Here is a 13306-nt window from a genome sequence, read left to right on the forward strand (position 1 = left end):
CAGGCAATGGCACAGGAGATCTCAACCCCTAGGCTGAGCATCTCCTCAAGTTTAAATGCAAAGCAATAGGGGTTTCAAAACCTGTAGCTGAAGAACAGAGCAAGAAGAAGATGGAGCACTTCTAAAGAAACAAGAAGATGTAGTATGTCCGGGTCTGATTAGGCTGCTTTGCACAAGAAGATATCAAGGTTGGTGGACTCCACTCAGGGACAATTCCCATCAATTCTTTTCTTATTTTTGCCATAAGCCTAAATAACGTCCACAATGTTTGCCACTGTCTCCATCTAGTTGTTATGACAGTGGGCTTTGCATGTTTGGTACTCTGGTGGGCCCTAGGAGGTCCAGTCTAACAAGGCTTACCCTGGTGTCCTCTTAAAAGATCTAAGAAAGAGGTTATATACACTTTCCATTCTTCCAATTCGATGTAAAATGCCAGCTTGGGGAATTTATAACCATAAATCAGATCCTACATCCCCTTTATTAGTTAAGTTGCTCTTCTCTGTCTTGTATTCTGTTGCTTGTGCCAAAGCTAGCAATGTGACTGTGCTTTTGTCAGGTCAAGGATAAAAGAATGGAATAGCACTAGCAGCCACAGTGATTCAAAGACTCTCAGTTAATTTAAACACAGAAGTTCTCTGCACTGCCTTAGTTCACTATGAATGCATGTAATCCTCTTCGGGATTACCACTTTCCCAACATCACTCGCTTATTTCATATAGTAAGAGGAGAGCACTCCAAGATAGCCATATGCTGTGAATATATTTATTAAGGACTACTACACAACATGTTTCGGGCCTTACATACCCTTTTTCAAGTTTTTCAAGGATATATAAGACCCGAAACATGTTGTGTAGTAGTTTATTCACAGCATATTGCTATCTAGGAGTGCTTTCCTCTTACTATATGAAATAAGAGACTCTCAGTTAAAGTTGTTGTAAATAAACCTGGTGTAAAAAAAAAAAAAAACAAGCGACTAACAAATCAATTTAGCACGTATTAATCGGCGTTTATCGACTTTAGAATCCAATTGAAACAGAAAAGGTGATTTCAGTGTGGGTTTTTTCAGCGACACACACAAAACTCGAAGAAACTTCATGGGGGGTGATTGAATCTAATGGTTGTCAATCCAAGTAGCACAAAAATAACAATAACTATGTATAGTAGTGCCTCTACTTGATTAATGAATTAGTAATTATTTATGGGAATGACATGATTGAAAGCTGATCGTTCATTTTCCAGGTGGACGGGATCTTGTGTCTCACAGATATGCTCATGGATAAGACTCAGCCGGAAGTGACGAGAGCAGAAGTGGCTGAGGTGATAGCCCACATAACATCACCGCATCTCCCTTTTACCCAACATCAAAAACAAAACAGAAGAATCGCGCACTCAATTTTAAAAAGTCAAAACTCAAAAACTCATATCAACAATTCAAAAATCAAAACTCTTACATATCAGCAATTGACCCAATAGGGCCAATTACTGGGCCAATTGCTGATATGCAAGTGTTTTGATGAAATAAAATTTTGACTTTTTAAAATAGATTGTGCGATCCTTATGTTTTGTTTTTGATTTCTGTATAAGAAGACTTCATTTAGGCAGTCTCCATGGGATTGGCACCTCAGCATTAATTAGGGTGGGCACCTTCCAAATTATAGCCTTTTACCCAACATCCAGCAACCTGGAGGAATTTGTGACCTCTGTACTGAGTGAGTGTGGGTGGGGCATTGTTGGGTCGGACTGGACTGCTGGAATACTGGGGCTTCTCCTGGTGTACTGTAGATTTCAGGTTCTCTGGTGAGCCCTGGACATCCCAGTGTGCCATTGGATAATGGTGCTGATCCAGAACATGGAATATGGTTGTACCCCTATGTCTCTGCACCTACTGACCACCAACTGAAATCCAAATGCTTACCTTAGCCATACTAGTACTGTAAATCCTATATACCAAGCTGAGCAGACTCATATAGACGTGCGTTAAAGAGCTGAAGTCACTGATTCAGGCAGAGTTCGTTGGTATCAGTGCAGGTAAGTTTTAGGGTCTCAGCCTAAAATGTTCTGTCTTGTCAATGCTCCCTATTCTTGGACATTTAACCACCATATTGTACCATGGTATGTCTGATACCGTCATGATATTCCTTATTTGGCTACTAGGTGCTCTTGATGTCTCATCACTGTGGGTCCAGTTGAACTCAAAACCCCCCCATCATTTTAACCAAACCCGCTACAATATGATTGAGCCAGGGGATCCCATTCAGTTTCTTTCCACCCTTCTCCCAGGACTTTGTAAAGAGGCTTTATGCAGGGAGGTCTCCCTACTGGCCTTGGCGGCACCATGAAAATCCTACTGAACGCCTGCACCGTTAAACAGAAGATTGACTCATTGCTTGCCAGAGACCAAGTGAGTGACGCTTACATTCCACTGTTAATTGCTACAATCCTGGGTATAAAGCATGAAAGGGGCCTGAAGGTTTTTTTTGGAAAATGCCCCTCTATACAGAAAGGTATTCATGAAAAGGACTGCAAATTACTATAGTCGGGGGGGGGGGGGAAGGAGATTTCACCATCAGCATTGATATAGGCTCTTTACTGTCAGGGCAGTCAGGTCATGGGATTCCCTACCAAGAGAGGTGGAATGAGTGATTTGTTCAGATATAATATCAAAGGCTATTGTGATACTAAATTCTATAGTTAATATAGATATGGGTATATAGAATTCATATGAGGGTATGGAGGTATGTGTGTATGGATGCTGGGTTTTCATTTGGAGGGATTGAACGTGATGGACTTTGTCTTTTTTCAACCCAATTTAATTATGTAACTATGTTGGTGTGGAGGAAAGGAGATATCATCAGCATAAAAAGGGGTTGTTTACCTTAAGGGCAGTCAGGTTATGGAATCCCCTGCCAAGAGAGAGGGGATGAATGATTCATTGGTGGGAAGGAAATGTGATATCACAATCAGTATAGAAAGGGGTTCTTTACCTTAAGGCCAGTCAGTTTATGGGATTCCCTACTAAGAGAGGGGGATGAGTGATTCATCGGTGGGGAGGAAAGGAGATATCACATCAGCATGGAAAAGGGTTCTTAACTGTAAGGACAGTCAGGTTATGGGATTCCCTACCAAGAGAGGGGGTCGGAGTGATTCATTGATGGGGAGGAAAGGAGATATCAACATCAGCATAGGAAAGGTTTCTTTACTGTAAGGGCAGTCAGATTATGGGATTCCCTACCAAGAGAGGGGAATGAGCAATTCATTGGTGGGGAGGAAAGGAGATCTCACCATCAGCATAGGAAGGGTTTTTTTTTACTGTTAGGGCAGTCAGGTTATAGGATTTCCTACCAAGAGAGGTGAATAAATGATTTATTGGTGGGGAGGAAAGGAGATCTCATCATCAGCATAGGAAGAGGTTATGGGATTCCCAGAGGTTATGAATGTTTTTTAATATAATTGGCCACCAGGGGGGCACTGTTGCATTATAGTCTATGGAATACACTGCGTTTCTTCCCAACGTCCCCCGTTGATTATTAACCACTTCTGGGCCGTGTCTCTGAAGCTTTTCCATTGCGAAGACGAGAGACTGGGGAGTCAGAATGCACAAAATAGTGTAAGTGTAAGTTAAGAGTTTGGAGTCAGGGGGGACCAGTTCCTACTTGTAACTCAGATCAGACACACTTTGGCTCAGGAAAGATAATGAAATCCTCAATCTCCGTATCTCCCGGGGAGCCGCACACGCTCTAATTACACGTCTGTAATTGGAAACATTTATGGGAACCAGCGCAATCACAGTTCTGTATCTTTGCATGTGAAATTTGATATTTATATTGATGTATGCCTGCCGTCATCAGCTGAGAGATGCGCCTGAACTGTAATCACTCTTCCTCACGCATCTGTTTAGGGTGATACCTTGTGGAATTGGGGGGTCTCAGATCCTTAGCCTAAATACTGTTTTTGTTTGTATCAAGTGCTAAGTGAGTTGCTCCAACACTCTCTGCTTTGTCAGGAGTCACAAAACATAGTTCCACCTTATAAACATTCCTTGTGCCCACACTTTCTATCCACATTCCCTATATACTGCATTAGTATTATTATTATTATTAATATGTATTTATATAGCGCCAACATATTGCGTAGCACTGTAAAGTAAATGTGATTATACAACTAAATCACATGAATTATATACATAGAACATATGGAGTTACATACATCACAATCAATACAGGTACAAAAAGGTGAGGAAGGCCCTATGCATAGGCATACACTATAAAGGGAGGGGAGTAATACACAAGGTGTGGGAGTGGGCAAGATCGAATTAAGTGGGTGAGAAATGTGGTACTGTTTGTGGTGTTGCGTTTGGTAGTTAAGCAGAATGAGGGTAGGCTTCTCGAAAGAAGTGCGTTTTAAGAGATTTCTTGAAAGCAGAAAGGTTGGGAGAAAGTCGGACAGACCGTGGGAGAGAGTTCCAGAGGAGGGGTGCAGCCCTTGCAAAGTCTTGAATGCGAGAGCATGTGAGGAGGTAATGAGAGAAGAGTTTAGTAGCAGGTCAGTAGAGGAGCGTAGTAAGCGGTTCGGTGAGTATATAGAGATGGGTTCAGAGATGTAGGGTGGGGCAGAGTTATGAAGTGCTTTGAAAGTCAGTGTCATTAGCATCCCTATACTGTATATTAGGTACCTATCTAGTGCTACCAATCCCTATTTCTGCAGGGCAGGACTGTCCAACTGGCGGCCCGTGGCCCCTCCTTGTGTGGCCCTCCACATGAAATTCTACCTGCTGTTGTTTGCTTACCGTGTGTAAACTTTAATAGGTATCACAACAGTCCTTACCTGACCGATGCATTGTTTAAACCTCAAATTCACACTGTAATCCTCTGTATTGTTCACACTTGTGACACCTCTATTGTCCACATCCTAAAGCCCTGTACTGTTCACACCTGAGACCCAGACTGAAACTGCCCACATTGTTCCCATGTTCACACTTTATACAAAATGCTAATGGAGCACCAGCTCTGTGTCACTGTATGTAGTACATATTAGACTGGTCCTGATAGGTTTCCCTGTCTCCTGCTCTGTTCTGCCCTATGCTCTCTGTGTGTGCCATACTCTGCCTGCCCTATTGTCCTTTTGTGTGCCATACTCTGTCTATGTGTGCCATACTCTGCCAGTCTGCCCCATGCTCCCTGGGTGTGCCAAACTCTGCCTGTGAAACATAAGCCTGGTATTTGTTCTGGGGGTTTGTAGGCATTTGAAAATTATTGTTAGGGGCCCCTAAGGTGTTTAATCATGTGCTGGGGGGTACCGTGTTATTAACAGGGGAGGAGGAGGTATATGGATTTAAGGGTATGTCTTAATATGACAACTTTGCATTTAGATTTAAACTCTGAGCCATTGGAGTTTGGATCTGTGGAACAACTGTCAGCTGCTGGGGGACCTTCACAGACAGTGAGTATGGAGGACTCCCCAGCTGGATCACACAGCCATTGCTGTGTAGTGGAAGCCCAGGCAGGGGAGGACAACATGGAGCAGCGTGCAGCATCTACATACGACAGTTCTGTCGCGTCGGATCAATGCTGCAACTTCAAACAATGCATTCACTTCCGTCGCATGCGATTTGTCACCGGCGCTTTGTCACCGGCGCTTTGTCGCGGTGTGTTGGATCGTGCTGAAAACGTCCGTGTAGTCCTACCCTAAGCTTTACATCTAACAGCCAGACTATTCAAGCCACTTGTGATGTTGTGCCAGAAACTCCCCATGATGTTTGTGCAGCAAGGGAAAGTTAATTTGGGGAGAGAAAAGCATTGTTGCTGCTGCTGAGCTTTCACTTACTTGGAAGGCTAAACCTCAGGATTCAGCAGGTAATAAGTTATCTGCACCCAGTCCTGCAATTAACCCTGTATCTCAGAATCTCAGTTTTCCTGGGAATCAGCTTCTGACTCAGGTGCATCTGCAACTCTTGTGGTACGTGCAAAATAGCACCCAAAGTCCCCTACTGCAGAGAGCCCCCTGGTCAGTGGCGTTTCTGCCATGAGGCAAGGTGAGTACCTTGCCTCAGGCGCAGCTCCCCAGAAGTGCAATATTTCACACTCTGCGCTAGCAATGCGCCCCTCACCGGACCTCCAATCAGAGATCTTAAGGTAAGCCTGGGGGCGGCATTTTGAACGCTGCCTCAGGCCTGAAACGCGCCTGCCCCCAGTGCCCTGTCCTGAGGATATTCCAACTATCATTAAGCAGCTGACACAAGCCTATAGTGACAAAAAGAAGAAAGAGGCAGAAATTGTGCAGCAACAAAAGCTGATCAGAGCTACAAATAAGAACAAAAGAGGAAGGCTTGAGTTGGACATGATCAAACTTAAGAGGGAACTATTTGAGGTGGAAGTGTCCATCGAGAGGTTACTGACTAAAGCAGGACCCTGGAGGGAGCGTTTTGAAAACATGGAGAGATTTGAAAAGATGCAAATCTCTGCAAAAAATGCTGTTGCAGGGGCTTCCACTGAGTCGCATAGGGCGCACAGGGCACTTTCCCACATATTAGTCAGTGCTAGTGAGCGCAGAAGGTCGTGCCTTCCTCCGCTCACAGCAGGGCATGCTACACCGGCACTTCTCTTCTCTGTGGACAGAAGTGTGCGCTTGCAGGTGCTGCTTTTGAAGCGCTCACGGACACAGCTTTAGCGCTGCTCTTATCAGTCAGCCGGGTGACACCTCGGCGCTCAGCTGCCTTTGGAGGGAGAACCGCTTTCTAACGTCTTGCTCCCAGGTAAGTGCGCTGACTTGGTTGCCACGGGAGATCATTCCACATGAGGGCGATCATATGGGTGACTTTACTCAGCCTACTGTTTGGTTCCACAGGGAGGGATACGGCCAGTGGGCCACTAGTACTGCTCCCTGTTCCGCATGTCTGACCTTGGCTGCCTGCGATCTACCTACAGTGTTGCAGGTGCCCACGCACCAGTCGGTCTCCTGTGGGTGCTTCTTGTACAGCAGCAAGGTCTTCATGTGTCGGTCCCGCAGGGTCTTGATCCGCAGCTTCACCTCGCTTCACAGCTGATACTTCAAATGTGGGTCACTAAATCACCTTGCCAGTTCCTGTGCTGTAGAGAAGTCTATCCTCTGTGGGGAAATAGGCCATACAAAGAGGTTCTGTAAGGACATTAAGTGTAACCTGTGTGGTAATATGGGGCATCCTCACCGCTTGTGCCCTATGGCCTCTCATAATAAAAATGAGAATAATCTTGTAGTGGAAAATCCGGTAGAACAAGACTCATACTCACAGTGAGGTAGAACAGAGATCACCACCACAGCCATGCATATCAAGAGCCACAAAGGGCCCCTCACAAACTGTGATAGGCTCCATAATCTCCCCAGATCCCAACCCACAGACGCACCCTCCAGGTACAGTACGTTTTAAACCTTCCCAACATATCAGTGAGACTCCTGTATCTATCTCAGAGGAATCCCCTTACAAAAAGAAGAAAAGGAAAGGAAAACACAAACATACTCTGCAAGAATCACAGACCCCAAGCAAAGAACACTGTCAAGTAGTTAGAGGCTCTAGCAAAGCAAAAAAGACCCCTGGAATCATGTGCTTTAGTCCAGAGACATTCAATCGCTATTCCCAACTACAAAGCGATGATTCGAATGAAGATGACTCCTGGGGGTCAAAGATGGAGAGGGGAGAACTTCAGAGAATAGATTGTGAAATATCTCTGGATCAGATGGTACAGCTGTCAGATGCTAGGGACCAGGAGATAGAAAGAAAACCACATAATGGCTACACAACCAATTAGGATTTACACATACTAAGGGACATTTATCAACACTGGGCAAAATTGCCATGGGAGGTTGCCCATGGCAACTAATCAAATTGTTGCATTCATTGTTCTACCTGCAGCTGCCTGAAAAAAAGCCAAGCACTGATTAGTTGCTATGGGTAACTGCCCATGTGCAAATTTGCCCAGTATTGATTAATCGTCATCTGATGGAGACATATTTTTCCTTCAAGAGACTCAACTGAACACAAGGGCTGACCTTCAGAGGGCAGCTTCAGAGTGGCACCATGGGCCCTCATTCTGGTCAATAGCAGCTGAGCCGTGTGGTGGTGTGGGGGTGCTATTTAGAGCTGAATTGAATGTTGTAATACATTGACTTGTGGAAATCCAGGTAGGCAGGTGTCTCCTTCTTGACATCACAGCCAGAGTCAGGAAGATGCACCTTATTAAAATCTATGAGCCGCAATCTGCACATGGAAGAAGTGCACTTCTGTCTGATATGAGACAGTACCTCCACACTTCCCTTCCATATATGGAAGCATAGGTGCAGGACAACTTTTGGCTACGCTAAGGCTACTCCTGACAACATTGTGAGACCAACTCTGGCACAGTTGAGTTTCCTTAAGGAAAATGATATAAGGAGGTCAAACTCTAATGAAAGGTGATGGCGAGGATTGCACCTTTCTCCTTCATGAACATGCCCTCTCGCTATGTGCTGTATGGGGGGATCTATTGTACTTTTATTAATATGGTCTCCTGCACTCTGATACTGCTCTCCTTTTCTTCTCAGGGTGATGGTGTTAACATTGTCCAGCCCGGAGTACGAGGACTGGCTATTGTTTTTGTGTTCGGGGTGGTATAAAGGCCATATGGACAAAACAAGACTTTGCAAGTTTGGCCTTGTGAATTGGTGGTTTAGAGGGGTTTTTGACTGTCGCATATGGACAGAGGGATGGACTCTGCGGGCAGGAGGATGTTTGGATGGGGTTGTGGCATTTTGATTTGCTGATATTATGTTATGTTTGATAAATTAATGCAAGTGTATTTTTTTTAATACAATCTCTATATATTAGGTACCTATCTAGTGCTACCAATCCCTATTTCTGTAGGGAAATAAGAACAGAGCAGGCAGTAACCCTTCCAGCACTTTTCCCATTTCTCATTCTGTTACAATTTGGCTCCCCTACTTTCTTGCCCTTTAATAATCATGCATGGGAGGATGGAGTGAGTCAGAACAGACCCATAATGACACTATTTACAGATTAGAAATAATACCATGTTGAGACTTTAATGAACAGTAATTTGGGTTTTTAGGTCCATTAATTCCCCAAGGGGAAAGTGTTTGTTGCTAAACAAAGGTCTGAGCCGTCACTTAATCCTTGGCATTTATTGAGGCGCTGCTGCAGTCGGGAGACTCTGGGGGGAGGATAATTACAAATGTACAACCTCCCCTGACTGACAGGTATGAGTTGCTCACTCACTGACAATAATTTATGGTTATGAGACGGAGGGTGCAAATTATTTCTCACTTACCTGCCCCCTTCCCAGCATTTCCCCAACCTGAAAAACAATCACTAATTAATCATATAAAGGGTAAAAACACTCTCGTCGTTAAGCTGGATACAATGTCTCTCATTTATATTCTACTGAACTGGAAAACATTAGCATGTATGGAGGTTTCCCCAGTGCAGCCAAACTTATAAACAGCTCAGCTCATACAGTCTCACTTATTTGTATTTCCCTCAAGCTTTCTGTTACAATCTCAGCTGCCATGAAGCAGGGCAAGACTGTTGTTTTTTTAGACAATGAAGAGTAAGGTTACCAGATGAGAAAATGCAAAAGTCTTTGCTGACACCAGTTCATGTCTCTTTCCTTTGCCCCACAAATTGTGACAATTCTGGCCAACCTGTTGGTTCTGGATCAGTGCGCCCCTGAATTTGTTCAAGAAAATGGTAGGTTTCTCCTTATGAAACTAAACTTTACTGTTATTGCACAGGGATCATTGCAAAAAAAACAATTAATTATAAAAAGGATAAATTAAAGAAATAAGATTTTGCCCAATGAAAGAATATCCAATTCTTCCACACTTCTCCATTAATTTCTAATTTTCACTAGCTTTCTAGTTATGTCGTTGTGTCTGTACTACAAATACTGATTCATGAAACAATGTAGCAGAAGTGAAACTTGCTTGCTTCTTCACAAGGCCTGTTTATCAGCTGGCTTCTGCTACATTGTTTCAAGGGACAGAACTGGCCGCACACATGTAAGTACTGATGCCATCAGTTATAAACGGTGAGTTCTGATGTCATTTCTGTCATGACTCACTGAAATTTGTGTATTATAATAAATAAAGTACCCCCAGTTGCAAAATATGAGGATATTAGAAATTACCTCAGAGTTCCATGACCTGTAAAAAAACACTCGTGTTTTTATATGGTCATGAAACTCCTTGGTAACTTATAATATCCTTATATTTTACAAGAGTAGGTACTTTATTCACTATATAACTATATTCCTTTATTTTGACCTTTGACAAACCCAAGGAGTTGCCACTCTGATGGAAATACTGTCTGAAAAATGCACTTCAGGGAGATTGTCGGAAATTGTATCCTGTGAGCGCATCCAACAGAAAGCCGCCGTCACCCTGGCGCGTCTGTGTCGGGACCCCGAGGTTGCCCGCTGTGCAATAAAGCAGAATTGTGAGTTCTAATATTAAATTCCATTAAGAGACTAGTGTTGCCATCAGGGGGCGACAGAGGGTACTGCAGTCAGACAAGCACATTTGTAGGCTGTGAAAGGGGCAGGGCTTATATGAGGATTGGGATATTGGGTGGCGTTTTGGCATTACTGGCACTTTTTTTTTTAAATTGCTCCTCTATTAATAAGCAATTGTATTTCACAAAAAAATTCAGATGAAATTGAAATAGAATTTAGAGCTTTATATAAAAAAATTTTAATTTTTTTTCCCAAATGTAAAAATAAAAATTTGGGGGGGAAGAATTGTAATCATTAAATAGTGCAACAGTAACAGGATTTCCCTATAATGATACTAATTTCATTCTGATAAAATTCACTTTTGACTCTTGTTTTGTAAAAAAACACCAGATTTTTTTATATTTAATTTTGAAATTTGACATGGACTAGACATATTGTCAATTTCCCAGCTGCCCCAAGTCATGTGACTTGTGCTCTGATAAACTTCAATCACTCTTTACTGCTGTACTGCAAGTTGGAGTGATATCACCCTCCTCCCTCCCCCAGCAGCCAAACAAAAGAACAATGGGAAGGTAATTAGATAGCAGCTCCCTAACACAAGATAACAGCTGCCTGGTAGATCTAAGAACAACACTCAATAGTAAAAACCCATGTCTCACGGAGACACATTCAGTTACATTGAGAAGGAAAAACAGCAGCCTGCCAGAAAGCATTTCTCTCCTTGTGCAGGCACAAGTCACATGACCAGGGGCAGCTGGGAAATTGACAAAATGTCTAGCACCATGTCAGATGTCAGATTTCAAAATTGAATATAAAAAAATCTGTTTGCTCTTTTGAGAAATGGATTTCAGTGCAGAATTCTGCTGGATTAGCACTATTAACTGATGTGTTTTGAAAAAAACATGTTTTCCGATGACAGGATCCCTTTAAGACTTCAAAAGTTTATATATTTTCTCCACATTAAAAAACATTTTTTTTAGAGAGGTGGAATAGGTTGAAAAAAAAAGATTTTATTGTTTTTCATAATTGGGTAATTCAATTTTACAAAAAAGTGACATGAAATAGAATTTATCTCAATTTATAAGATTTGAGAATTTTAAATATTTTCAAACACGAGTTGAGAGCTTTATTTACAAATCACTGGAGAGAAGTTTCAACAGTTGCTGATGTTGGAAAAGAGATTTCATCGAAATAGTAAAAAATTCACCAAAAGCACAATTGTTAGGATCTTTTACTGGTGTCCCAGTTTCCAGAACATTCCAAATGGTGTAACAAACGCTTATTATAATTTTCTTATAGTTCCCCCCCACCCCCATATAAATCTATGTATATATTTAGCCATGGCCTGAAATTCTCGCAGGGGATTAAAGGGAAAGCAAACAACAGTGGCAGGTCACTAATAGACAAATATTATAATATAAATGATATTAAGGTAATTAATTTCACTGTGAAAAACAGATACCAATAAGAATGACACAGGTAATTAGCTTGACCTTATCTGCTTTAATTACACAGTAAGGGCACACGATAAGATTTGGGGATATTAAGTTGCCCGCCGACAAATCTCCTCTTATTCGGACAACTAATCTCCCCAAAAAGCCTTCCCGTTGGTATGCTTTGTTTTGTGAAGTCACCCGAAGTTTCCTCGTGAGGCAATTCCGGGTGGCTTCAGGAAATGAAGAGCTCCGAGTGCCATCCTGCCAGCGATTTAGATTCTAGCCAGCGGGAAGGCTTTTGGGGAGATTAGTCGCTGGGCGACTAAATCTCCCCGAATCTTAGTGTGTGCCCTTACCCTAAGCCAGAAGAGAGAGACATGGTCCTGACCCATTATTCCATGCATAATACCCCCAGAAAATACAGGACCAATACCCCAGAACACACAGCAGAATAAATACAGTGCCAATTCCCTGTACAATACCCCAGAACACACAGAAGGATAAATACAGTGCCAATTCCATATATAATACCCAGAACACCCAGCAGGATAGATGCAGGGTCAAATCCAAGTATAATACCACAGAACCCACATTGGGATAAATACAGGGCCAATTCCATGTATAATACCCCATAACACACAGCAGAATAAATACATGGCTAATTCCATGTACTGTATAATACTCCAGAACTCACATCAAATAAATAAAGTGCCAATTCATGTATAATATTAAAGTAACCATGGAAGGATAAAAACAGGGCAAATTCCATGTATAAATACCACATAACACACAGAAGGATGAATATAGTGCCAATTCTGTGTATAATACTCCAGAACATACAGCAGGATAAATACAGAGCCAATTCCATTTCCATGTATAATACCCAGAACATACAGCAGGATAAATACCCAAATATTTAAGATCATGGAAGTGGAATAAATCGTAGCAACCCCATCCTGCTTCATTAATACCACCACTAGTGTTGGTGCGGTTCCTTCCATCTAAAATGAATTTACTTTTTTTTTTTCCTTTTCCATTTTAAAAACAGCTGAAATCCACCTGGAAACAATATTGCGACAACCCATAAAAAAGGTTTTATTTGCTGAACCCAGTAGGGCCATTTCCTCGGTCAGTTTGATTTACAGAGGACGGAGCTGGGGACAGCGAATTGTTAGTTGCTAAATTCCCTCCCTAGCAATTCCCACACAATCATATTCACTCGGTTAATTATTGGCCATCGTTGCAATTTACCTGATCTGTGAACTGTTTCACTGAAAATGTGTCCGTGCTGAACAATTTGCCTCCAAAACTCGCTGCATTAGAGACAGAGATCATTAAAAGCAAAATAAACTCCAGAGCTGAGTAACTACAGTATGTAACACTCCAACTAAA

This window comes from Xenopus laevis, chromosome 4S (genome assembly GCF_017654675.1).
Source record: "Xenopus laevis strain J_2021 chromosome 4S, Xenopus_laevis_v10.1, whole genome shotgun sequence".
NCBI classification, from domain to species: domain Eukaryota; kingdom Metazoa; phylum Chordata; class Amphibia; order Anura; family Pipidae; genus Xenopus; species Xenopus laevis.